At 45.3% G+C, this 18,294-nt stretch overlaps 60 non-coding genes across 60 annotated transcripts; 40 read left to right on the top strand and 20 right to left on the bottom strand.

Annotated features, from left to right (window-relative positions):
* Window positions 1-17: 17 nt before the first annotated feature.
* Window positions 18-89, bottom strand: Trnaa-cgc (transfer RNA alanine (anticodon CGC)). Its single transcript has one exon. It is a non-coding gene; the product is annotated as a tRNA-Ala (tRNA).
* A 118-nt stretch (window positions 90-207) lies between these two features.
* On the top strand, window positions 208-279 carry Trnaw-cca (transfer RNA tryptophan (anticodon CCA)). The gene has a single exon. It is a non-coding gene; the product is annotated as a tRNA-Trp (tRNA).
* A 318-nt stretch (window positions 280-597) lies between these two features.
* Window positions 598-669, top strand: Trnac-gca (transfer RNA cysteine (anticodon GCA)). The gene has a single exon. It is a non-coding gene; the product is annotated as a tRNA-Cys (tRNA).
* Window positions 670-943: 274 nt separating this feature from the next.
* Trnaa-cgc (transfer RNA alanine (anticodon CGC)) lies at window positions 944-1,015 on the bottom strand. The gene has a single exon. It is a non-coding gene; the product is annotated as a tRNA-Ala (tRNA).
* A 118-nt stretch (window positions 1,016-1,133) lies between these two features.
* Trnaw-cca (transfer RNA tryptophan (anticodon CCA)) lies at window positions 1,134-1,205 on the top strand. Its single transcript has one exon. It is a non-coding gene; the product is annotated as a tRNA-Trp (tRNA).
* Window positions 1,206-1,523: 318 nt separating this feature from the next.
* On the top strand, window positions 1,524-1,595 carry Trnac-gca (transfer RNA cysteine (anticodon GCA)). The gene has a single exon. It is a non-coding gene; the product is annotated as a tRNA-Cys (tRNA).
* Window positions 1,596-1,869: 274 nt separating this feature from the next.
* Trnaa-cgc (transfer RNA alanine (anticodon CGC)) lies at window positions 1,870-1,941 on the bottom strand. Its single transcript has one exon. It is a non-coding gene; the product is annotated as a tRNA-Ala (tRNA).
* Window positions 1,942-2,059: 118 nt separating this feature from the next.
* Trnaw-cca (transfer RNA tryptophan (anticodon CCA)) lies at window positions 2,060-2,131 on the top strand. Its single transcript has one exon. It is a non-coding gene; the product is annotated as a tRNA-Trp (tRNA).
* Window positions 2,132-2,449: 318 nt separating this feature from the next.
* On the top strand, window positions 2,450-2,521 carry Trnac-gca (transfer RNA cysteine (anticodon GCA)). Its single transcript has one exon. It is a non-coding gene; the product is annotated as a tRNA-Cys (tRNA).
* A 274-nt stretch (window positions 2,522-2,795) lies between these two features.
* On the bottom strand, window positions 2,796-2,867 carry Trnaa-cgc (transfer RNA alanine (anticodon CGC)). The gene has a single exon. It is a non-coding gene; the product is annotated as a tRNA-Ala (tRNA).
* A 118-nt stretch (window positions 2,868-2,985) lies between these two features.
* Window positions 2,986-3,057, top strand: Trnaw-cca (transfer RNA tryptophan (anticodon CCA)). Its single transcript has one exon. It is a non-coding gene; the product is annotated as a tRNA-Trp (tRNA).
* Window positions 3,058-3,375: 318 nt separating this feature from the next.
* On the top strand, window positions 3,376-3,447 carry Trnac-gca (transfer RNA cysteine (anticodon GCA)). The gene has a single exon. It is a non-coding gene; the product is annotated as a tRNA-Cys (tRNA).
* Window positions 3,448-3,721: 274 nt separating this feature from the next.
* Trnaa-cgc (transfer RNA alanine (anticodon CGC)) lies at window positions 3,722-3,793 on the bottom strand. Its single transcript has one exon. It is a non-coding gene; the product is annotated as a tRNA-Ala (tRNA).
* Window positions 3,794-3,911: 118 nt separating this feature from the next.
* Trnaw-cca (transfer RNA tryptophan (anticodon CCA)) lies at window positions 3,912-3,983 on the top strand. Its single transcript has one exon. It is a non-coding gene; the product is annotated as a tRNA-Trp (tRNA).
* A 318-nt stretch (window positions 3,984-4,301) lies between these two features.
* Window positions 4,302-4,373, top strand: Trnac-gca (transfer RNA cysteine (anticodon GCA)). The gene has a single exon. It is a non-coding gene; the product is annotated as a tRNA-Cys (tRNA).
* Window positions 4,374-4,647: 274 nt separating this feature from the next.
* Window positions 4,648-4,719, bottom strand: Trnaa-cgc (transfer RNA alanine (anticodon CGC)). The gene has a single exon. It is a non-coding gene; the product is annotated as a tRNA-Ala (tRNA).
* Window positions 4,720-4,837: 118 nt separating this feature from the next.
* On the top strand, window positions 4,838-4,909 carry Trnaw-cca (transfer RNA tryptophan (anticodon CCA)). Its single transcript has one exon. It is a non-coding gene; the product is annotated as a tRNA-Trp (tRNA).
* Window positions 4,910-5,227: 318 nt separating this feature from the next.
* On the top strand, window positions 5,228-5,299 carry Trnac-gca (transfer RNA cysteine (anticodon GCA)). The gene has a single exon. It is a non-coding gene; the product is annotated as a tRNA-Cys (tRNA).
* Window positions 5,300-5,573: 274 nt separating this feature from the next.
* Window positions 5,574-5,645, bottom strand: Trnaa-cgc (transfer RNA alanine (anticodon CGC)). Its single transcript has one exon. It is a non-coding gene; the product is annotated as a tRNA-Ala (tRNA).
* A 118-nt stretch (window positions 5,646-5,763) lies between these two features.
* Window positions 5,764-5,835, top strand: Trnaw-cca (transfer RNA tryptophan (anticodon CCA)). Its single transcript has one exon. It is a non-coding gene; the product is annotated as a tRNA-Trp (tRNA).
* Window positions 5,836-6,153: 318 nt separating this feature from the next.
* Trnac-gca (transfer RNA cysteine (anticodon GCA)) lies at window positions 6,154-6,225 on the top strand. Its single transcript has one exon. It is a non-coding gene; the product is annotated as a tRNA-Cys (tRNA).
* A 274-nt stretch (window positions 6,226-6,499) lies between these two features.
* On the bottom strand, window positions 6,500-6,571 carry Trnaa-cgc (transfer RNA alanine (anticodon CGC)). Its single transcript has one exon. It is a non-coding gene; the product is annotated as a tRNA-Ala (tRNA).
* Window positions 6,572-6,689: 118 nt separating this feature from the next.
* Trnaw-cca (transfer RNA tryptophan (anticodon CCA)) lies at window positions 6,690-6,761 on the top strand. Its single transcript has one exon. It is a non-coding gene; the product is annotated as a tRNA-Trp (tRNA).
* A 318-nt stretch (window positions 6,762-7,079) lies between these two features.
* On the top strand, window positions 7,080-7,151 carry Trnac-gca (transfer RNA cysteine (anticodon GCA)). The gene has a single exon. It is a non-coding gene; the product is annotated as a tRNA-Cys (tRNA).
* A 274-nt stretch (window positions 7,152-7,425) lies between these two features.
* Trnaa-cgc (transfer RNA alanine (anticodon CGC)) lies at window positions 7,426-7,497 on the bottom strand. The gene has a single exon. It is a non-coding gene; the product is annotated as a tRNA-Ala (tRNA).
* Window positions 7,498-7,615: 118 nt separating this feature from the next.
* On the top strand, window positions 7,616-7,687 carry Trnaw-cca (transfer RNA tryptophan (anticodon CCA)). The gene has a single exon. It is a non-coding gene; the product is annotated as a tRNA-Trp (tRNA).
* Window positions 7,688-8,005: 318 nt separating this feature from the next.
* Trnac-gca (transfer RNA cysteine (anticodon GCA)) lies at window positions 8,006-8,077 on the top strand. Its single transcript has one exon. It is a non-coding gene; the product is annotated as a tRNA-Cys (tRNA).
* Window positions 8,078-8,351: 274 nt separating this feature from the next.
* Trnaa-cgc (transfer RNA alanine (anticodon CGC)) lies at window positions 8,352-8,423 on the bottom strand. The gene has a single exon. It is a non-coding gene; the product is annotated as a tRNA-Ala (tRNA).
* A 118-nt stretch (window positions 8,424-8,541) lies between these two features.
* On the top strand, window positions 8,542-8,613 carry Trnaw-cca (transfer RNA tryptophan (anticodon CCA)). The gene has a single exon. It is a non-coding gene; the product is annotated as a tRNA-Trp (tRNA).
* A 318-nt stretch (window positions 8,614-8,931) lies between these two features.
* Window positions 8,932-9,003, top strand: Trnac-gca (transfer RNA cysteine (anticodon GCA)). Its single transcript has one exon. It is a non-coding gene; the product is annotated as a tRNA-Cys (tRNA).
* Window positions 9,004-9,277: 274 nt separating this feature from the next.
* Window positions 9,278-9,349, bottom strand: Trnaa-cgc (transfer RNA alanine (anticodon CGC)). Its single transcript has one exon. It is a non-coding gene; the product is annotated as a tRNA-Ala (tRNA).
* Window positions 9,350-9,467: 118 nt separating this feature from the next.
* On the top strand, window positions 9,468-9,539 carry Trnaw-cca (transfer RNA tryptophan (anticodon CCA)). The gene has a single exon. It is a non-coding gene; the product is annotated as a tRNA-Trp (tRNA).
* A 318-nt stretch (window positions 9,540-9,857) lies between these two features.
* Trnac-gca (transfer RNA cysteine (anticodon GCA)) lies at window positions 9,858-9,929 on the top strand. The gene has a single exon. It is a non-coding gene; the product is annotated as a tRNA-Cys (tRNA).
* A 274-nt stretch (window positions 9,930-10,203) lies between these two features.
* Trnaa-cgc (transfer RNA alanine (anticodon CGC)) lies at window positions 10,204-10,275 on the bottom strand. Its single transcript has one exon. It is a non-coding gene; the product is annotated as a tRNA-Ala (tRNA).
* Window positions 10,276-10,393: 118 nt separating this feature from the next.
* On the top strand, window positions 10,394-10,465 carry Trnaw-cca (transfer RNA tryptophan (anticodon CCA)). Its single transcript has one exon. It is a non-coding gene; the product is annotated as a tRNA-Trp (tRNA).
* A 318-nt stretch (window positions 10,466-10,783) lies between these two features.
* Trnac-gca (transfer RNA cysteine (anticodon GCA)) lies at window positions 10,784-10,855 on the top strand. The gene has a single exon. It is a non-coding gene; the product is annotated as a tRNA-Cys (tRNA).
* Window positions 10,856-11,129: 274 nt separating this feature from the next.
* Window positions 11,130-11,201, bottom strand: Trnaa-cgc (transfer RNA alanine (anticodon CGC)). Its single transcript has one exon. It is a non-coding gene; the product is annotated as a tRNA-Ala (tRNA).
* Window positions 11,202-11,319: 118 nt separating this feature from the next.
* On the top strand, window positions 11,320-11,391 carry Trnaw-cca (transfer RNA tryptophan (anticodon CCA)). The gene has a single exon. It is a non-coding gene; the product is annotated as a tRNA-Trp (tRNA).
* Window positions 11,392-11,709: 318 nt separating this feature from the next.
* On the top strand, window positions 11,710-11,781 carry Trnac-gca (transfer RNA cysteine (anticodon GCA)). The gene has a single exon. It is a non-coding gene; the product is annotated as a tRNA-Cys (tRNA).
* Window positions 11,782-12,055: 274 nt separating this feature from the next.
* Trnaa-cgc (transfer RNA alanine (anticodon CGC)) lies at window positions 12,056-12,127 on the bottom strand. Its single transcript has one exon. It is a non-coding gene; the product is annotated as a tRNA-Ala (tRNA).
* A 118-nt stretch (window positions 12,128-12,245) lies between these two features.
* Trnaw-cca (transfer RNA tryptophan (anticodon CCA)) lies at window positions 12,246-12,317 on the top strand. Its single transcript has one exon. It is a non-coding gene; the product is annotated as a tRNA-Trp (tRNA).
* Window positions 12,318-12,635: 318 nt separating this feature from the next.
* Trnac-gca (transfer RNA cysteine (anticodon GCA)) lies at window positions 12,636-12,707 on the top strand. The gene has a single exon. It is a non-coding gene; the product is annotated as a tRNA-Cys (tRNA).
* A 275-nt stretch (window positions 12,708-12,982) lies between these two features.
* On the bottom strand, window positions 12,983-13,054 carry Trnaa-cgc (transfer RNA alanine (anticodon CGC)). The gene has a single exon. It is a non-coding gene; the product is annotated as a tRNA-Ala (tRNA).
* A 118-nt stretch (window positions 13,055-13,172) lies between these two features.
* On the top strand, window positions 13,173-13,244 carry Trnaw-cca (transfer RNA tryptophan (anticodon CCA)). The gene has a single exon. It is a non-coding gene; the product is annotated as a tRNA-Trp (tRNA).
* A 318-nt stretch (window positions 13,245-13,562) lies between these two features.
* Window positions 13,563-13,634, top strand: Trnac-gca (transfer RNA cysteine (anticodon GCA)). Its single transcript has one exon. It is a non-coding gene; the product is annotated as a tRNA-Cys (tRNA).
* A 274-nt stretch (window positions 13,635-13,908) lies between these two features.
* Window positions 13,909-13,980, bottom strand: Trnaa-cgc (transfer RNA alanine (anticodon CGC)). Its single transcript has one exon. It is a non-coding gene; the product is annotated as a tRNA-Ala (tRNA).
* Window positions 13,981-14,098: 118 nt separating this feature from the next.
* Trnaw-cca (transfer RNA tryptophan (anticodon CCA)) lies at window positions 14,099-14,170 on the top strand. Its single transcript has one exon. It is a non-coding gene; the product is annotated as a tRNA-Trp (tRNA).
* A 318-nt stretch (window positions 14,171-14,488) lies between these two features.
* Trnac-gca (transfer RNA cysteine (anticodon GCA)) lies at window positions 14,489-14,560 on the top strand. Its single transcript has one exon. It is a non-coding gene; the product is annotated as a tRNA-Cys (tRNA).
* A 274-nt stretch (window positions 14,561-14,834) lies between these two features.
* Trnaa-cgc (transfer RNA alanine (anticodon CGC)) lies at window positions 14,835-14,906 on the bottom strand. Its single transcript has one exon. It is a non-coding gene; the product is annotated as a tRNA-Ala (tRNA).
* A 118-nt stretch (window positions 14,907-15,024) lies between these two features.
* On the top strand, window positions 15,025-15,096 carry Trnaw-cca (transfer RNA tryptophan (anticodon CCA)). The gene has a single exon. It is a non-coding gene; the product is annotated as a tRNA-Trp (tRNA).
* A 318-nt stretch (window positions 15,097-15,414) lies between these two features.
* On the top strand, window positions 15,415-15,486 carry Trnac-gca (transfer RNA cysteine (anticodon GCA)). The gene has a single exon. It is a non-coding gene; the product is annotated as a tRNA-Cys (tRNA).
* Window positions 15,487-15,760: 274 nt separating this feature from the next.
* On the bottom strand, window positions 15,761-15,832 carry Trnaa-cgc (transfer RNA alanine (anticodon CGC)). Its single transcript has one exon. It is a non-coding gene; the product is annotated as a tRNA-Ala (tRNA).
* A 118-nt stretch (window positions 15,833-15,950) lies between these two features.
* Trnaw-cca (transfer RNA tryptophan (anticodon CCA)) lies at window positions 15,951-16,022 on the top strand. Its single transcript has one exon. It is a non-coding gene; the product is annotated as a tRNA-Trp (tRNA).
* A 318-nt stretch (window positions 16,023-16,340) lies between these two features.
* Trnac-gca (transfer RNA cysteine (anticodon GCA)) lies at window positions 16,341-16,412 on the top strand. The gene has a single exon. It is a non-coding gene; the product is annotated as a tRNA-Cys (tRNA).
* Window positions 16,413-16,686: 274 nt separating this feature from the next.
* Window positions 16,687-16,758, bottom strand: Trnaa-cgc (transfer RNA alanine (anticodon CGC)). Its single transcript has one exon. It is a non-coding gene; the product is annotated as a tRNA-Ala (tRNA).
* Window positions 16,759-16,876: 118 nt separating this feature from the next.
* Window positions 16,877-16,948, top strand: Trnaw-cca (transfer RNA tryptophan (anticodon CCA)). The gene has a single exon. It is a non-coding gene; the product is annotated as a tRNA-Trp (tRNA).
* A 318-nt stretch (window positions 16,949-17,266) lies between these two features.
* Trnac-gca (transfer RNA cysteine (anticodon GCA)) lies at window positions 17,267-17,338 on the top strand. The gene has a single exon. It is a non-coding gene; the product is annotated as a tRNA-Cys (tRNA).
* A 274-nt stretch (window positions 17,339-17,612) lies between these two features.
* Trnaa-cgc (transfer RNA alanine (anticodon CGC)) lies at window positions 17,613-17,684 on the bottom strand. Its single transcript has one exon. It is a non-coding gene; the product is annotated as a tRNA-Ala (tRNA).
* Window positions 17,685-17,802: 118 nt separating this feature from the next.
* Trnaw-cca (transfer RNA tryptophan (anticodon CCA)) lies at window positions 17,803-17,874 on the top strand. The gene has a single exon. It is a non-coding gene; the product is annotated as a tRNA-Trp (tRNA).
* Window positions 17,875-18,192: 318 nt separating this feature from the next.
* Trnac-gca (transfer RNA cysteine (anticodon GCA)) lies at window positions 18,193-18,264 on the top strand. The gene has a single exon. It is a non-coding gene; the product is annotated as a tRNA-Cys (tRNA).
* Window positions 18,265-18,294: the final 30 nt, after the last annotated feature.

Below are 18,294 nucleotides of genomic sequence, written 5' to 3'. Positions count from 1 at the left end.
CACGGAGAAACAAAAATTGGAGGAGCTGTGATTTGAACCCAGGACTTTCTGCATGCGAAGCAGACACTCTACCACTGAGTTACACCCCCGCCAGAGCAAGTACATCTGGGACGAGTCTCTCCTGGATACTACTGTCATTATTTCTTAGGTTTGAACGGTACAGTAAGTTTTCGAGGAACCTATTCATGACAAGACCTAAGCAGCGTCGACTCCGTGGCGCAACGGTAGCGCGTCTGACTCCAGATCAGAAGGTTGCGTGTTCAAATCACGTCGGGGTCACAATGAAATTTTCGTTTACGAAAGCCATAGGCGAGTATGTCAGTTTAATCAGATACCAAACGATTACAAAGAACGGACGAACAGAACTTGCTTGAAAAAAGCTACTAGTGCAATTTTCGCATTCTGACATTAAGGTGAAGGCGCCGACTCGCACTTTCTCCAGGCGCGAGGTGTCTAGTATTTTTGATATTTATATCGTTTAACGCTAATATATAACTGAGAGATAATGATTACACGATATTTTGCTCGATTAGACGTCTTTAGCCAGGCAGAGTGTAATATTTTTCGTTAAGTTATGGGAATAGGAAGATCGTGAAAGGGGGTATAGCTCAGTCGTAGAGCATTCGACTGCAGATCGAGAGGTCCCCGGTTCAATCCCGGGTGCCCCCTTCATTTTTCAGTATCTCGAAAAAACAAAAGACGATTGTCGCGGTGAGTTGCAAATACATGTTTGAGATGCACTCCGCACGCCATACCGAAGGCTTTGGAGCAACATTTCAATGGGAGGATCGCAGCCAAGGGTCTTGCAGGTCATCGTCCTGCCGCCATGAGGTCGAACTGTACGAAATCCACTTGCTTGGGGGAAGAATCTTGTACACTGAATTTTATAGAATATGGTGATAGGCAAAAGTTTTCATGTACTGCTGCACGGAGAAACAAAAATTGGAGGAGCTGGGATTTGAACCCAGGACTTTCTGCATGCGAAGCAGACACTCTACCACTGAGTTACACCCCCGCCAGAGCAAGTACATCTGGGACGAGTCTCTCCTGGATACTACTGTCATTATTTCTTAGGTTTGAACGGTACAGTAAGTTTTCGAGGAACCTATTCATGACAAGACCTAAGCAGCGTCGACTCCGTGGCGCAACGGTAGCGCGTCTGACTCCAGATCAGAAGGTTGCGTGTTCAAATCACGTCGGGGTCACAATGAAATTTTCGTTTACGAAAGCCATAGGCGAGTATGTCAGTTTAATCAGATACCAAACGATTACAAAGAACGGACGAACAGAACTTGCTTGAAAAAAGCTACTAGTGCAATTTTCGCATTCTGACATTAAGGTGAAGGCGCCGACTCGCACTTTCTCCAGGCGCGAGGTGTCTAGTATTTTTGATATTTATATCGTTTAACGCTAATATATAACTGAGAGATAATGATTACACGATATTTTGCTCGATTAGACGTCTTTAGCCAGGCAGAGTGTAATATTTTTCGTTAAGTTATGGGAATAGGGAGATCGTGAAAGGGGGTATAGCTCAGTCGTAGAGCATTCGACTGCAGATCGAGAGGTCCCCGGTTCAATCCCGGGTGCCCCCTTCATTTTTCAGTATCTCGAAAAAACAAAAGACGATTGTCGCGGTGAGTTGCAAATACATGTTTGAGATGCACTCCGCACGCCATACCGAAGGCTTTGGAGCAACATTTCAATGGGAGGATCGCAGCCAAGGGTCTTGCAGGTCATCGTCCTGCCGCCATGAGGTCGAACTGTACGAAATCCACTTGCTTGGGGGAAGAATCTTGTACACTGAATTTTATAGAATATGGTGATAGGCAAAAGTTTTCATGTACTGCTGCACGGAGAAACAAAAATTGGAGGAGCTGGGATTTGAACCCAGGACTTTCTGCATGCGAAGCAGACACTCTACCACTGAGTTACACCCCCGCCAGAGCAAGTACATCTGGGACGAGTCTCTCCTGGATACTACTGTCATTATTTCTTAGGTTTGAACGGTACAGTAAGTTTTCGAGGAACCTATTCATGACAAGACCTAAGCAGCGTCGACTCCGTGGCGCAACGGTAGCGCGTCTGACTCCAGATCAGAAGGTTGCGTGTTCAAATCACGTCGGGGTCACAATGAAATTTTCGTTTACGAAAGCCATAGGCGAGTATGTCAGTTTAATCAGATACCAAACGATTACAAAGAACGGACGAACAGAACTTGCTTGAAAAAAGCTACTAGTGCAATTTTCGCATTCTGACATTAAGGTGAAGGCGCCGACTCGCACTTTCTCCAGGCGCGAGGTGTCTAGTATTTTTGATATTTATATCGTTTAACGCTAATATATAACTGAGAGATAATGATTACACGATATTTTGCTCGATTAGACGTCTTTAGCCAGGCAGAGTGTAATATTTTTCGTTAAGTTATGGGAATAGGAAGATCGTGAAAGGGGGTATAGCTCAGTCGTAGAGCATTCGACTGCAGATCGAGAGGTCCCCGGTTAAATCCCGGGTGCCCCCTTCATTTTTCAGTATCTCGAAAAAACAAAAGACGATTGTCGCGGTGAGTTGCAAATACATGTTTGGGATGCACTCCGCACGCCATACCGAAGGCTTTGGAGCAACATTTCAATGGGAGGATCGCAGCCAAGGGTCTTGCAGGTCATCGTCCTGCCGCCATGAGGTCGAACTGTACGAAATCCACTTGCTTGGGGGAAGAATCTTGTACACTGAATTTTATAGAATATGGTGATAGGCAAAAGTTTTCATGTACTGCTGCACGGAGAAACAAAAATTGGAGGAGCTGGGATTTGAACCCAGGACTTTCTGCATGCGAAGCAGACACTCTACCACTGAGTTACACCCCCGCCAGAGCAAGTACATCTGGGACGAGTCTCTCCTGGATACTACTGTCATTATTTCTTAGGTTTGAACGGTACAGTAAGTTTTCGAGGAACCTATTCATGACAAGACCTAAGCAGCGTCGACTCCGTGGCGCAACGGTAGCGCGTCTGACTCCAGATCAGAAGGTTGCGTGTTCAAATCACGTCGGGGTCACAATGAAATTTTCGTTTACGAAAGCCATAGGCGAGTATGTCAGTTTAATCAGATACCAAACGATTACAAAGAACGGACGAACAGAACTTGCTTGAAAAAAGCTACTAGTGCAATTTTCGCATTCTGACATTAAGGTGAAGGCGCCGACTCGCACTTTCTCCAGGCGCGAGGTGTCTAGTATTTTTGATATTTATATCGTTTAACGCTAATATATAACTGAGAGATAATGATTACACGATATTTTGCTCGATTAGACGTCTTTAGCCAGGCAGAGTGTAATATTTTTCGTTAAGTTATGGGAATAGGAAGATCGTGAAAGGGGGTATAGCTCAGTCGTAGAGCATTCGACTGCAGATCGAGAGGTCCCCGGTTCAATCCCGGGTGCCCCCTTCATTTTTCAGTATCTCGAAAAAACAAAAGACGATTGTCGCGGTGAGTTGCAAATACATGTTTGAGATGCACTCCGCACGCCATACCGAAGGCTTTGGAGCAACATTTCAATGGGAGGATCGCAGCCAAGGGTCTTGCAGGTCATCGTCCTGCCGCCATGAGGTCGAACTGTACGAAATCCACTTGCTTGGGGGAAGAATCTTGTACACTGAATTTTATAGAATATGGTGATAGGCAAAAGTTTTCATGTACTGCTGCACGGAGAAACAAAAATTGGAGGAGCTGGGATTTGAACCCAGGACTTTCTGCATGCGAAGCAGACACTCTACCACTGAGTTACACCCCCGCCAGAGCAAGTACATCTGGGACGAGTCTCTCCTGGATACTACTGTCATTATTTCTTAGGTTTGAACGGTACAGTAAGTTTTCGAGGAACCTATTCATGACAAGACCTAAGCAGCGTCGACTCCGTGGCGCAACGGTAGCGCGTCTGACTCCAGATCAGAAGGTTGCGTGTTCAAATCACGTCGGGGTCACAATGAAATTTTCGTTTACGAAAGCCATAGGCGAGTATGTCAGTTTAATCAGATACCAAACGATTACAAAGAACGGACGAACAGAACTTGCTTGAAAAAAGCTACTAGTGCAATTTTCGCATTCTGACATTAAGGTGAAGGCGCCGACTCGCACTTTCTCCAGGCGCGAGGTGTCTAGTATTTTTGATATTTATATCGTTTAACGCTAATATATAACTGAGAGATAATGATTACACGATATTTTGCTCGATTAGACGTCTTTAGCCAGGCAGAGTGTAATATTTTTCGTTAAGTTATGGGAATAGGAAGATCGTGAAAGGGGGTATAGCTCAGTCGTAGAGCATTCGAGTGCAGATCGAGAGGTCCCCGGTTCAATCCCGGGTGCCCCCTTCATTTTTCAGTATCTCGAAAAAACAAAAGACGATTGTCGCGGTGAGTTGCAAATACATGTTTGAGATGCACTCCGCACGCAATACCGAAGGCTTTGGAGCAACATTTCAATGGGAGGATCGCAGCCAAGGGTCTTGCAGGTCATCGTCCTGCCGCCATGAGGTCGAACTGTACGAAATCCACTTGCTTGGGGGAAGAATCTTGTACACTGAATTTTATAGAATATGGTGATAGGCAAAAGTTTTCATGTACTGCTGCACGGAGAAACAAAAATTGGAGGAGCTGGGATTTGAACCCAGGACTTTCTGCATGCGAAGCAGACACTCTACCACTGAGTTACACCCCCGCCAGAGCAATTACATCTGGGACGAGTCTCTCCTGGATACTACTGTCATTATTTCTTAGGTTTGAACGGTACAGTAAGTTTTCGAGGAACCTATTCATGACAAGACCTAAGCAGCGTCGACTCCGTGGCGCAACGGTAGCGCGTCTGACTCCAGATCAGAAGGTTGCGTGTTCAAATCACGTCGGGGTCACAATGAAATTTTCGTTTACGAAAGCCATAGGCGAGTATGTCAGTTTAATCAGATACCAAACGATTACAAAGAACGGACGAACAGAACTTGCTTGAAAAAAGCTACTAGTGCAATTTTCGCATTCTGACATTAAGGTGAAGGCGCCGACTCGCACTTTCTCCAGGCGCGAGGTGTCTAGTATTTTTGATATTTATATCGTTTAACGCTAATATATAACTGAGAGATAATGATTACACGATATTTTGCTCGATTAGACGTCTTTAGCCAGGCAGAGTGTAATATTTTTCGTTAAGTTATGGGAATAGGAAGATCGTGAAAGGGGGTATAGCTCAGTCGTAGAGCATTCGAGTGCAGATCGAGAGGTCCCCGGTTCAATCCCGGGTGCCCCCTTCATTTTTCAGTATCTCGAAAAAACAAAAGACGATTGTCGCGGTGAGTTGCAAATACATGTTTGAGATGCACTCCGCACGCCATACCGAAGGCTTTGGAGCAACATTTCAATGGGAGGATCGCAGCCAAGGGTCTTGCAGGTCATCGTCCTGCCGCCATGAGGTCGAACTGTACGAAATCCACTTGCTTGGGGGAAGAATCTTGTACACTGAATTTTATAGAATATGGTGATAGGCAAAAGTTTTCATGTACTGCTGCACGGAGAAACAAAAATTGGAGGAGCTGGGATTTGAACCCAGGACTTTCTGCATGCGAAGCAGACACTCTACCACTGAGTTACACCCCCGCCAGAGCAAGTACATCTGGGACGAGTCTCTCCTGGATACTACTGTCATTATTTCTTAGGTTTGAACGGTACAGTAAGTTTTCGAGGAACCTATTCATGACAAGACCTAAGCAGCGTCGACTCCGTGGCGCAACGGTAGCGCGTCTGACTCCAGATCAGAAGGTTGCGTGTTCAAATCACGTCGGGGTCACAATGAAATTTTCGTTTACGAAAGCCATAGGCGAGTATGTCAGTTTAATCAGATACCAAACGATTACAAAGAACGGACGAACAGAACTTGCTTGAAAAAAGCTACTAGTGCAATTTTCGCATTCTGACATTAAGGTGAAGGCGCCGACTCGCACTTTCTCCAGGCGCGAGGTGTCTAGTATTTTTGATATTTATATCGTTTAACGCTAATATATAACTGAGAGATAATGATTACACGATATTTTGCTCGATTAGACGTCTTTAGCCAGGCAGAGTGTAATATTTTTCGTTAAGTTATGGGAATAGGAAGATCGTGAAAGGGGGTATAGCTCAGTCGTAGAGCATTCGACTGCAGATCGAGAGGTCCCCGGTTCAATCCCGGGTGCCCCCTTCATTTTTCAGTATCTCGAAAAAACAAAAGACGATTGTCGCGGTGAGTTGCAAATACATGTTTGAGATGCACTCCGCACGCCATACCGAAGGCTTTGGAGCAACATTTCAATGGGAGGATCGCAGCCAAGGGTCTTGCAGGTCATCGTCCTGCCGCCATGAGGTCGAACTGTACGAAATCCACTTGCTTGGGGGAAGAATCTTGTACACTGAATTTTATAGAATATGGTGATAGGCAAATGTTTTCATGTACTGCTGCACGGAGAAACAAAAATTGGAGGAGCTGGGATTTGAACCCAGGACTTTCTGCATGCGAAGCAGACACTCTACCACTGAGTTACACCCCCGCCAGAGCAAGTACATCTGGGACGAGTCTCTCCTGGATACTACTGTCATTATTTCTTAGGTTTGAACGGTACAGTAAGTTTTCGAGGAACCTATTCATGACAAGACCTAAGCAGCGTCGACTCCGTGGCGCAACGGTAGCGCGTCTGACTCCAGATCAGAAGGTTGCGTGTTCAAATCACGTCGGGGTCACAATGAAATTTTCGTTTACGAAAGCCATAGGCGAGTATGTCAGTTTAATCAGATACCAAACGATTACAAAGAACGGACGAACAGAACTTGCTTGAAAAAAGCTACTAGTGCAATTTTCGCATTCTGACATTAAGGTGAAGGCGCCGACTCGCACTTTCTCCAGGCGCGAGGTGTCTAGTATTTTTGATATTTATATCGTTTAACGCTAATATATAACTGAGAGATAATGATTACACGATATTTTGCTCGATTAGACGTCTTTAGCCAGGCAGAGTGTAATATTTTTCGTTAAGTTATGGGAATAGGAAGATCGTGAAAGGGGGTATAGCTCAGTCGTAGAGCATTCGAGTGCAGATCGAGAGGTCCCCGGTTCAATCCCGGGTGCCCCCTTCATTTTTCAGTATCTCGAAAAAACAAAAGACGATTGTCGCGGTGAGTTGCAAATACATGTTTGAGATGCACTCCGCACGCCATACCGAAGGCTTTGGAGCAACATTTCAATGGGAGGATCGCAGCCAAGGGTCTTGCAGGTCATCGTCCTGCCGCCATGAGGTCGAACTGTACGAAATCCACTTGCTTGGGGGAAGAATCTTGTACACTGAATTTTATAGAATATGGTGATAGGCAAAAGTTTTCATGTACTGCTGCACGGAGAAACAAAAATTGGAGGAGCTGGGATTTGAACCCAGGACTTTCTGCATGCGAAGCAGACACTCTACCACTGAGTTACACCCCCGCCAGAGCAAGTACATCTGGGACGAGTCTCTCCTGGATACTACTGTCATTATTTCTTAGGTTTGAACGGTACAGTAAGTTTTCGAGGAACCTATTCATGACAAGACCTAAGCAGCGTCGACTCCGTGGCGCAACGGTAGCGCGTCTGACTCCAGATCAGAAGGTTGCGTGTTCAAATCACGTCGGGGTCACAATGAAATTTTCGTTTACGAAAGCCATAGGCGAGTATGTCAGTTTAATCAGATACCAAACGATTACAAAGAACGGACGAACAGAACTTGCTTGAAAAAAGCTACTAGTGCAATTTTCGCATTCTGACATTAAGGTGAAGGCGCCGACTCGCACTTTCTCCAGGCGCGAGGTGTCTAGTATTTTTGATATTTATATCGTTTAACGCTAATATATAACTGAGAGATAATGATTACACGATATTTTGCTCGATTAGACGTCTTTAGCCAGGCAGAGTGTAATATTTTTCGTTAAGTTATGGGAATAGGAAGATCGTGAAAGGGGGTATAGCTCAGTCGTAGAGCATTCGACTGCAGATCGAGAGGTCCCCGGTTCAATCCCGGGTGCCCCCTTCATTTTTCAGTATCTCGAAAAAACAAAAGACGATTGTCGCGGTGAGTTGCAAATACATGTTTGAGATGCACTCCGCACGCCATACCGAAGGCTTTGGAGCAACATTTCAATGGGAGGATCGCAGCCAAGGGTCTTGCAGGTCATCGTCCTGCCGCCATGAGGTCGAACTGTACGAAATCCACTTGCTTGGGGGAAGAATCTTGTACACTGAATTTTATAGAATATGGTGATAGGCAAAAGTTTTCATGTACTGCTGCACGGAGAAACAAAAATTGGAGGAGCTGGGATTTGAACCCAGGACTTTCTGCATGCGAAGCAGACACTCTACCACTGAGTTACACCCCCGCCAGAGCAAGTACATCTGGGACGAGTCTCTCCTGGATACTACTGTCATTATTTCTTAGGTTTGAACGGTACAGTAAGTTTTCGAGGAACCTATTCATGACAAGACCTAAGCAGCGTCGACTCCGTGGCGCAACGGTAGCGCGTCTGACTCCAGATCAGAAGGTTCCGTGTTCAAATCACGTCGGGGTCACAATGAAATTTTCGTTTACGAAAGCCATAGGCGAGTATGTCAGTTTAATCAGATACCAAACGATTACAAAGAACGGACGAACAGAACTTGCTTGAAAAAAGCTACTAGTGCAATTTTCGCATTCTGACATTAAGGTGAAGGCGCCGACTCGCACTTTCTCCAGGCGCGAGGTGTCTAGTATTTTTGATATTTATATCGTTTAACGCTAATATATAACTGAGAGATAATGATTACACGATATTTTGCTCGATTAGACGTCTTTAGCCAGGCAGAGTGTAATATTTTTCGTTAAGTTATGGGAATAGGAAGATCGTGAAAGGGGGTATAGCTCAGTCGTAGAGCATTCGACTGCAGATCGAGAGGTCCCCGGTTCAATCCCGGGTGCCCCCTTCATTTTTCAGTATCTCGAAAAAACAAAAGACGATTGTCGCGGTGAGTTGCAAATACATGTTTGAGATGCACTCCGCACGCCATACCGAAGGCTTTGGAGCAACATTTCAATGGGAGGATCGCAGCCAAGGGTCTTGCAGGTCATCGTCCTGCCGCCATGAGGTCGAACTGTACGAAATCCACTTGCTTGGGGGAAGAATCTTGTACACTGAATTTTATAGAATATGGTGATAGGCAAAAGTTTTCATGTACTGCTGCACGGAGAAACAAAAATTGGAGGAGCTGGGATTTGAACCCAGGACTTTCTGCATGCGAAGCAGACACTCTACCACTGAGTTACACCCCCGCCAGAGCAAGTACATCTGGGACGAGTCTCTCCTGGATACTACTGTCATTATTTCTTAGGTTTGAACGGTACAGTAAGTTTTCGAGGAACCTATTCATGACAAGACCTAAGCAGCGTCGACTCCGTGGCGCAACGGTAGCGCGTCTGACTCCAGATCAGAAGGTTGCGTGTTCAAATCACGTCGGGGTCACAATGAAATTTTCGTTTACGAAAGCCATAGGCGAGTATGTCAGTTTAATCAGATACCAAACGATTACAAAGAACGGACGAACAGAACTTGCTTGAAAAAAGCTACTAGTGCAATTTTCGCATTCTGACATTAAGGTGAAGGCGCCGACTCGCACTTTCTCCAGGCGCGAGGTGTCTAGTATTTTTGATATTTATATCGTTTAACGCTAATATATAACTGAGAGATAATGATTACACGATATTTTGCTCGATTAGACGTCTTTAGCCAGGCAGAGTGTAATATTTTTCGTTAAGTTATGGGAATAGGAAGATCGTGAAAGGGGGTATAGCTCAGTCGTAGAGCATTCGACTGCAGATCGAGAGGTCCCCGGTTCAATCCCGGGTGCCCCCTTCATTTTTCAGTATCTCGAAAAAACAAAAGACGATTGTCGCGGTGAGTTGCAAATACATGTTTGAGATGCACTCCGCACGCCATACCGAAGGCTTTGGAGCAACATTTCAATGGGAGGATCGCAGCCAAGGGTCTTGCAGGTCATCGTCCTGCCGCCATGAGGTCGAACTGTACGAAATCCACTTGCTTGGGGGAAGAATCTTGTACACTGAATTTTATAGAATATGGTGATAGGCAAAAGTTTTCATGTACTGCTGCACGGAGAAACAAAAATTGGAGGAGCTGGGATTTGAACCCAGGACTTTCTGCATGCGAAGCAGACACTCTACCACTGAGTTACACCCCCGCCAGAGCAAGTACATCTGGGACGAGTCTCTCCTGGATACTACTGTCATTATTTCTTAGGTTTGAACGGTACAGTAAGTTTTCGAGGAACCTATTCATGACAAGACCTAAGCAGCGTCGACTCCGTGGCGCAACGGTAGCGCGTCTGACTCCAGATCAGAAGGTTGCGTGTTCAAATCACGTCGGGGTCACAATGAAATTTTCGTTTACGAAAGCCATAGGCGAGTATGTCAGTTTAATCAGATACCAAACGATTACAAAGAACGGACGAACAGAACTTGCTTGAAAAAAGCTACTAGTGCAATTTTCGCATTCTGACATTAAGGTGAAGGCGCCGACTCGCACTTTCTCCAGGCGCGAGGTGTCTAGTATTTTTGATATTTATATCGTTTAACGCTAATATATAACTGAGAGATAATGATTACACGATATTTTGCTCGATTAGACGTCTTTAGCCAGGCAGAGTGTAATATTTTTCGTTAAGTTATGGGAACAGGAAGATCGTGAAAGGGGGTATAGCTCAGTCGTAGAGCATTCGACTGCAGATCGAGAGGTCCCCGGTTCAATCCCGGGTGCCCCCTTCATTTTTCAGTATCTCGAAAAAACAAAAGACGATTGTCGCGGTGAGTTGCAAATACATGTTTGAGATGCACTCCGCACGCCATACCGAAGGCTTTGGAGCAACATTTCAATGGGAGGATCGCAGCCAAGGGTCTTGCAGGTCATCGTCCTGCCGCCATGAGGTCGAACTGTACGAAATCCACTTGCTTGGGGGAAGAATCTTGTACACTGAATTTTATAGAATATGGTGATAGGCAAAAGTTTTCATGTACTGCTGCACGGAGAAACAAAAATTGGAGGAGCTGGGATTTGAACCCAGGACTTTCTGCATGCGAAGCAGACACTCTACCACTGAGTTACACCCCCGCCAGAGCAAGTACATCTGGGACGAGTCTCTCCTGGATACTACTGTCATTATTTCTTAGGTTTGAACGGTACAGTAAGTTTTCGAGGAACCTATTCATGACAAGACCTAAGCAGCGTCGACTCCGTGGCGCAACGGTAGCGCGTCTGACTCCAGATCAGAAGGTTGCGTGTTCAAATCACGTCGGGGTCACAATGAAATTTTCGTTTACGAAAGCCATAGGCGAGTATGTCAGTTTAATCAGATACCAAACGATTACAAAGAACGGACGAACAGAACTTGCTTGAAAAAAGCTACTAGTGCAATTTTCGCATTCTGACATTAAGGTGAAGGCGCCGACTCGCACTTTCTCCAGGCGCGAGGTGTCTAGTATTTTTGATATTTATATCGTTTAACGCTAATATATAACTGAGAGATAATGATTACACGATATTTTGCTCGATTAGACGTCTTTAGCCAGGCAGAGTGTAATATTTTTCGTTAAGTTATGGGAATAGGAAGATCGTGAAAGGGGGTATAGCTCAGTCGTAGAGCATTCGACTGCAGATCGAGAGGTCCCCGGTTCAATCCCGGGTGCCCCCTTCATTTTTCAGTATCTCGAAAAAACAAAAGACGATTGTCGCGGTGAGTTGCAAATACATGTTTGAGATGCACTCCGCACGCCATACCGAAGGCTTTGGAGCAACATTTCAATGGGAGGATCGCAGCCAAGGGTCTTGCAGGTCATCGTCCTGCCGCCATGAGGTCGAACTGTACGAAATCCACTTGCTTGGGGGAAGAATCTTGTACACTGAATTTTATAGAATATGGTGATAGGCAAAAGTTTTCATGTACTGCTGCACGGAGAAACAAAAATTGGAGGAGCTGGGATTTGAACCCAGGACTTTCTGCATGCGAAGCAGACACTCTACCACTGAGTTACACCCCCGCCAGAGCAAGTACATCTGGGACGAGTCTCTCCTGGATACTACTGTCATTATTTCTTAGGTTTGAACGGTACAGTAAGTTTTCGAGGAACCTATTCATGACAAGACCTAAGCAGCGTCGACTCCGTGGCGCAACGGTAGCGCGTCTGACTCCAGATCAGAAGGTTGCGTGTTCAAATCACGTCGGGGTCACAATGAAATTTTCGTTTACGAAAGCCATAGGCGAGTATGTCAGTTTAATCAGATACCAAACGATTACAAAGAACGGACGAACAGAACTTGCTTGAAAAAAGCTACTAGTGCAATTTTCGCATTCTGACATTAAGGTGAAGGCGCCGACTCGCACTTTCTCCAGGCGCGAGGTGTCTAGTATTTTTGATATTTATATCGTTTAACGCTAATATATAACTGAGAGATAATGATTACACGATATTTTGCTCGATTAGACGTCTTTAGCCAGGCAGAGTGTAATATTTTTCGTTAAGTTATGGGAATAGGAAGATCGTGAAAGGGGGTATAGCTCAGTCGTAGAGCATTCGACTGCAGATCGAGAGGTCCCCGGTTCAATCCCGGGTGCCCCCTTCATTTTTCAGTATCTCGAAAAAAACAAAAGACGATTGTCGCGGTGAGTTGCAAATACATGTTTGAGATGCACTCCGCACGCCATACCGAAGGCTTTGGAGCAACATTTCAATGGGAGGATCGCAGCCAAGGGTCTTGCAGGTCATCGTCCTGCCGCCATGAGGTCGAACTGTACGAAATCCACTTGCTTGGGGGAAGAATCTTGTACACTGAATTTTATAGAATATGGTGATAGGCAAAAGTTTTCATGTACTGCTGCACGGAGAAACAAAAATTGGAGGAGCTGGGATTTGAACCCAGGACTTTCTGCATGCGAAGCAGACACTCTACCACTGAGTTACACCCCCGCCAGAGCAAGTACATCTGGGACGAGTCTCTCCTGGATACTACTGTCATTATTTCTTAGGTTTGAACGGTACAGTAAGTTTTCGAGGAACCTATTCATGACAAGACCTAAGCAGCGTCGACTCCGTGGCGCAACGGTAGCGCGTCTGACTCCAGATCAGAAGGTTGCGTGTTCAAATCACGTCGGGGTCACAATGAAATTTTCGTTTACGAAAGCCATAGGCGAGTATGTCAGTTTAATCAGATACCAAACGATTACAAAGAACGGACGAACAGAACTTGCTTGAAAAAAGCTACTAGTGCAATTTTCGCATTCTGACATTAAGGTGAAGGCGCCGACTCGCACTTTCTCCAGGCGCGAGGTGTCTAGTATTTTTGATATTTATATCGTTTAACGCTAATATATAACTGAGAGATAATGATTACACGATATTTTGCTCGATTAGACGTCTTTAGCCAGGCAGAGTGTAATATTTTTCGTTAAGTTATGGGAATAGGAAGATCGTGAAAGGGGGTATAGCTCAGTCGTAGAGCATTCGACTGCAGATCGAGAGGTCCCCGGTTCAATCCCGGGTGCCCCCTTCATTTTTCAGTATCTCGAAAAAACAAAAGACGATTGTCGCGGTGAGTTGCAAATACATGTTTGAGATGCACTCCGCACGCCATACCGAAGGCTTTGGAGCAACATTTCAATGGGAGGATCGCAGCCAAGGGTCTTGCAGGTCATCGTCCTGCCGCCATGAGGTCGAACTGTACGAAATCCACTTGCTTGGGGGAAGAACCTTGTACACTGAATTTTATAGAATATGGTGATAGGCAAAAGTTTTCATGTACTGCTGCACGGAGAAACAAAAATTGGAGGAGCTGGGATTTGAACCCAGGACTTTCTGCATGCGAAGCAGACACTCTACCACTGAGTTACACCCCCGCCAGAGCAAGTACATCTGGGACGAGTCTCTCCTGGATACTACTGTCATTATTTCTTAGGTTTGAACGGTACAGTAAGTTTTCGAGGAACCTATTCATGACAAGACCTAAGCAGCGTCGACTCCGTGGCGCAACGGTAGCGCGTCTGACTCCAGATCAGAAGGTTGCGTGTTCAAATCACGTCGGGGTCACAATGAAATTTTCGTTTACGAAAGCCATAGGCGAGTATGTCAGTTTAATCAGATACCAAACGATTACAAAGAACGGACAAACAGAACTTGCTTGAAAAAAGCTACTAGTGCAATTTTCGCATTCTGACATTAAGGTGAAGGCGCCGACTCGCACTTTCTCCAGGCGCGAGGTGTCTAGTATTTTTGATATTTATATCGTTTAACGCTAATATATAACTGAGAGATAATGATTACACGATATTTTGCTCGATTAGACGTCTTTAGCCAGGCAGAGTGTAATATTTTTCGTTAAGTTATTGGAATAGGAAGATCGTGAAAGGGGGTATAGCTCAGTCGTAGAGCATTCGACTGCAGATCGAGAGGTCCCCGGTTCAATCCCGGGTGCCCCCTTCATTTTTCAGTATCTCGAAAAAACAAAAGACGATTGTCGCGGTGAGTTGCAAATACATGTTTGAGATGCACTCCGCACGCCATACCGAAGGCTTTGGAGCAACATTTCAATGGGAGGATCGCAGCCAAGGGTCTTGCAGGTCATCGTCCTGCCGCCATGAGGTCGAACTGTACGAAATCCACTTGCTTGGGGGAAGAATCTTGTACACTGAATTTTATAGAATATGGTGATAGGCAAAAGTTTTCATGTACTGCTGCACGGAGAAACAAAAATTGGAGGAGCTGGGATTTGAACCCAGGACTTTCTGCATGCGAAGCAGACACTCTACCACTGAGTTACACCCCCGCCAGAGCAAGTACATCTGGGACGAGTCTCTCCTGGATACTACTGTCATTATTTCTTAGGTTTGAACGGTACAGTAAGTTTTCGAGGAACCTATTCATGACAAGACCTAAGCAGCGTCGACTCCGTGGCGCAACGGTAGCGCGTCTGACTCCAGATCAGAAGGTTGCGTGTTCAAATCGCGTCGGGGTCACAATGAAATTTTCGTTTACGAAAGCCATAGGCGAGTATGTCAGTTTAATCAGATACCAAACGATTACAAAGAACGGACGAACAGAACTTGCTTGAAAAAAGCTACTAGTGCAATTTTCGCATTCTGACATTAAGGTGAAGGCGCCGACTCGCACTTTCTCCAGGCGCGAGGTGTCTAGTATTTTTGATATTTATATCGTTTAACGCTAATATATAACTGAGAGATAATGATTACACGATATTTTGCTCGATTAGACGTCTTTAGCCAGGCAGAGTGTAATATTTTTCGTTAAGCTATGGGAATAGGAAGATCGTGAAAGGGGGTATAGCTCAGTCGTAGAGCATTCGACTGCAGATCGAGAGGTCCCCGGTTCAATCCCGGGTGCCCCCTTCATTTTTCAGTATCTCGAAAAAACAAAAGACGATTGTCGCGGTGAGTTGCAAATACATGTTTGAGATGCACTCCGCACGCCATACCGAAGGCCTTGGAGCAACATTTCAATGGGAGGATCGCAGCCAAGGGTCTTGCAGGTCATCGTCCTGCCGCCATGAGGTCGAACTGTACGAAATCCACTTGCTTGGGGGAAGAATCTTGTACACTGAATTTTATAGAATATGGTGATAGGCAAAAGTTTTCATGTACTGCTGCACGGAGAAACAAAAATTGGAGGAGCTGGGATTTGAACCCAGGACTTTCTGCATGCGAAGCAGACACTCTACCACTGAGTTACACCCCCGCCAGAGCAAGTACATCTGGGACGAGTCTCTCCTGGATACTACTGTCATTATTTCTTAGGTTTGAACGGTACAGTAAGTTTTCGAGGAACCTATTCATGACAAGACCTAAGCAGCGTCGACTCCGTGGCGCAACGGTAGCGCGTCTGACTCCAGATCAGAAGGTTGCGTGTTCAAATCACGTCGGGGTCACAATGAAATTTTCGTTTACGAAAGCCATAGGCGAGTATGTCAGTTTAATCAGATACCAAACGATTACAGAGAACGGACGAACAGAACTTGCTTGAAAAAAGCTACTAGTGCAATTTTCGCATTCTGACATTAAGGTGAAGGCGCCGACTCGCACTTTCTCCAGGCGCGAGGTGTCTAGTATTTTTGATATTTATATCGTTTAACGCTAATATATAACTGAGAGATAATGATTACACGATATTTTGCTCGATTAGACGTCTTTAGCCAGGCAGAGTGTAATATTTTTCGTTAAGTTATGGGAATAGGAAGATCGTGAAAGGGGGTATAGCTCAGTCGTAGAGCATTCGACTGCAGATCGAGAGGTCCCCGGTTCAATCCCGGGTGCCCCCTTCATTTTTCAGTATCTCGAAAAAACAAAAGACGATTGTCGCGGTGAGTTGCAAATACATGTTTGAGATGCACTCCGCACGCCATACCGAAGGCTTTGGAGCAACATTTCAATGGGAGGATCGCAGCCAAGGGTCTTGCAGGTCATCGTCCTGCCGCCATGAGGTCGAACTGTACGAAATCCACTTGCTTGGGGGAAGAATCTTGTACACTGAATTTTATAGAATATGGTGATAGGCAAAAGTTTTCATGTACTGCTGCACGGAGAAACAAAAATTGGAGGAGCTGGGATTTGAACCCAGGACTTTCTGCATGCGAAGCAGACACTCTACCACTGAGTTACACCCCCGCCAGAGCAAGTACATCTGGGACGAGTCTCTCCTGGATACTACTGTCATTATTTCTTAGGTTTGAACGGTACAGTAAGTTTTCGAGGAACCTATTCATGACAAGACCTAAGCAGCGTCGACTCCGTGGCGCAACGGTAGCGCGTCTGACTCCAGATCAGAAGGTTGCGTGTTCAAATCACGTCGGGGTCACAATGAAATTTTCGTTTACGAAAGCCATAGGCGAGTATGTCAGTTTAATCAGATACCAAACGATTACAAAGAACGGACGAACAGAACTTGCTTGAAAAAAGCTACTAGTGCAATTTTCGCATTCTGACATTAAGGTGAAGGCGCCGACTCGCACTTTCTCCAGGCGCGAGGTGTCTAGTATTTTTGATATTTATATCGTTTAACGCTAATATATAACTGAGAGATAATGATTACACGATATTTTGCTCGATTAGACGTCTTTAGCCAGGCAGAGTGTAATATTTTTCGTTAAGTTATGGGAATAGGAAGATCGTGAAAGGGGGTATAGCTCAGTCGTAGAGCATTCGACTGCAGATCGAGAGGTCCCCGGTTCAATCCCGGGTGCCCCCTTCATTTTTCAGTATCTCGAAAAAACAAAAGACGATTGTCGCGGTGAGTTGCAAATACATGTTTGAGATGCACTCCGCACGCCATACCGAAGGCTTTGGAGCAACATTTCAATGGGAGGATCGCAGCCAAGGGTCTTGCAGGTCATCGTCCTGCCGCCATGAGGTCGAACTGTACGAAATCCACTTGCTTGGGGGAAGAATCTTGTACACTGAATTTTATAGAATATGGTGATAGGCAAAAGTTTTCATGTACTGCTGCACGGAGAAACAAAAATTGGAGGAGCTGGGATTTGAACCCAGGACTTTCTGCATGCGAAGCAGACACTCTACCACTGAGTTACACCCCCGCCAGAGCAAGTACATCTGGGACGAGTCTCTCCTGGATACTACTGTCATTATTTCTTAGGTTTGAACGGTACAGTAAGTTTTCGAGGAACCTATTCATGACAAGACCTAAGCAGCGTCGACTCCGTGGCGCAACGGTAGCGCGTCTGACTCCAGATCAGAAGGTTGCGTGTTCAAATCACGTCGGGGTCACAATGAAATTTTCGTTTACGAAAGCCATAGGCGAGTATGTCAGTTTAATCAGATACCAAACGATTACAAAGAACGGACGAACAGAACTTGCTTGAAAAAAGCTACTAGTGCAATTTTCGCATTCTGACATTAAGGTGAAGGCGCCGACTCGCACTTTCTCCAGGCGCGAGGTGTCTAGTATTTTTGATATTTATATCGTTTAACGCTAATATATAACTGAGAGATAATGATTACACGATATTTTGCTCGATTAGACGTCTTTAGCCAGGCAGAGTGTAATATTTTTCGTTAAGTTATGGGAATAGGAAGATCGTGAAAGGGGGTATAGCTCAGTCGTAGAGCATTCGACTGCAGATCGAGAGGTCCCCGGTTCAATCCCGGGTGCCCCCTTCATTTTTCAGTATCTCGAAAAAACAAAAG

The sequence above is a fragment of the Schistocerca cancellata genome, chromosome 3 (assembly GCF_023864275.1).
Source record: "Schistocerca cancellata isolate TAMUIC-IGC-003103 chromosome 3, iqSchCanc2.1, whole genome shotgun sequence".
Classification (NCBI taxonomy): domain Eukaryota; kingdom Metazoa; phylum Arthropoda; class Insecta; order Orthoptera; family Acrididae; genus Schistocerca; species Schistocerca cancellata.
The sequence above is the reverse complement of the archived record's forward strand: the minus strand, read 5'-3'. Positions and strand labels throughout refer to the sequence as shown.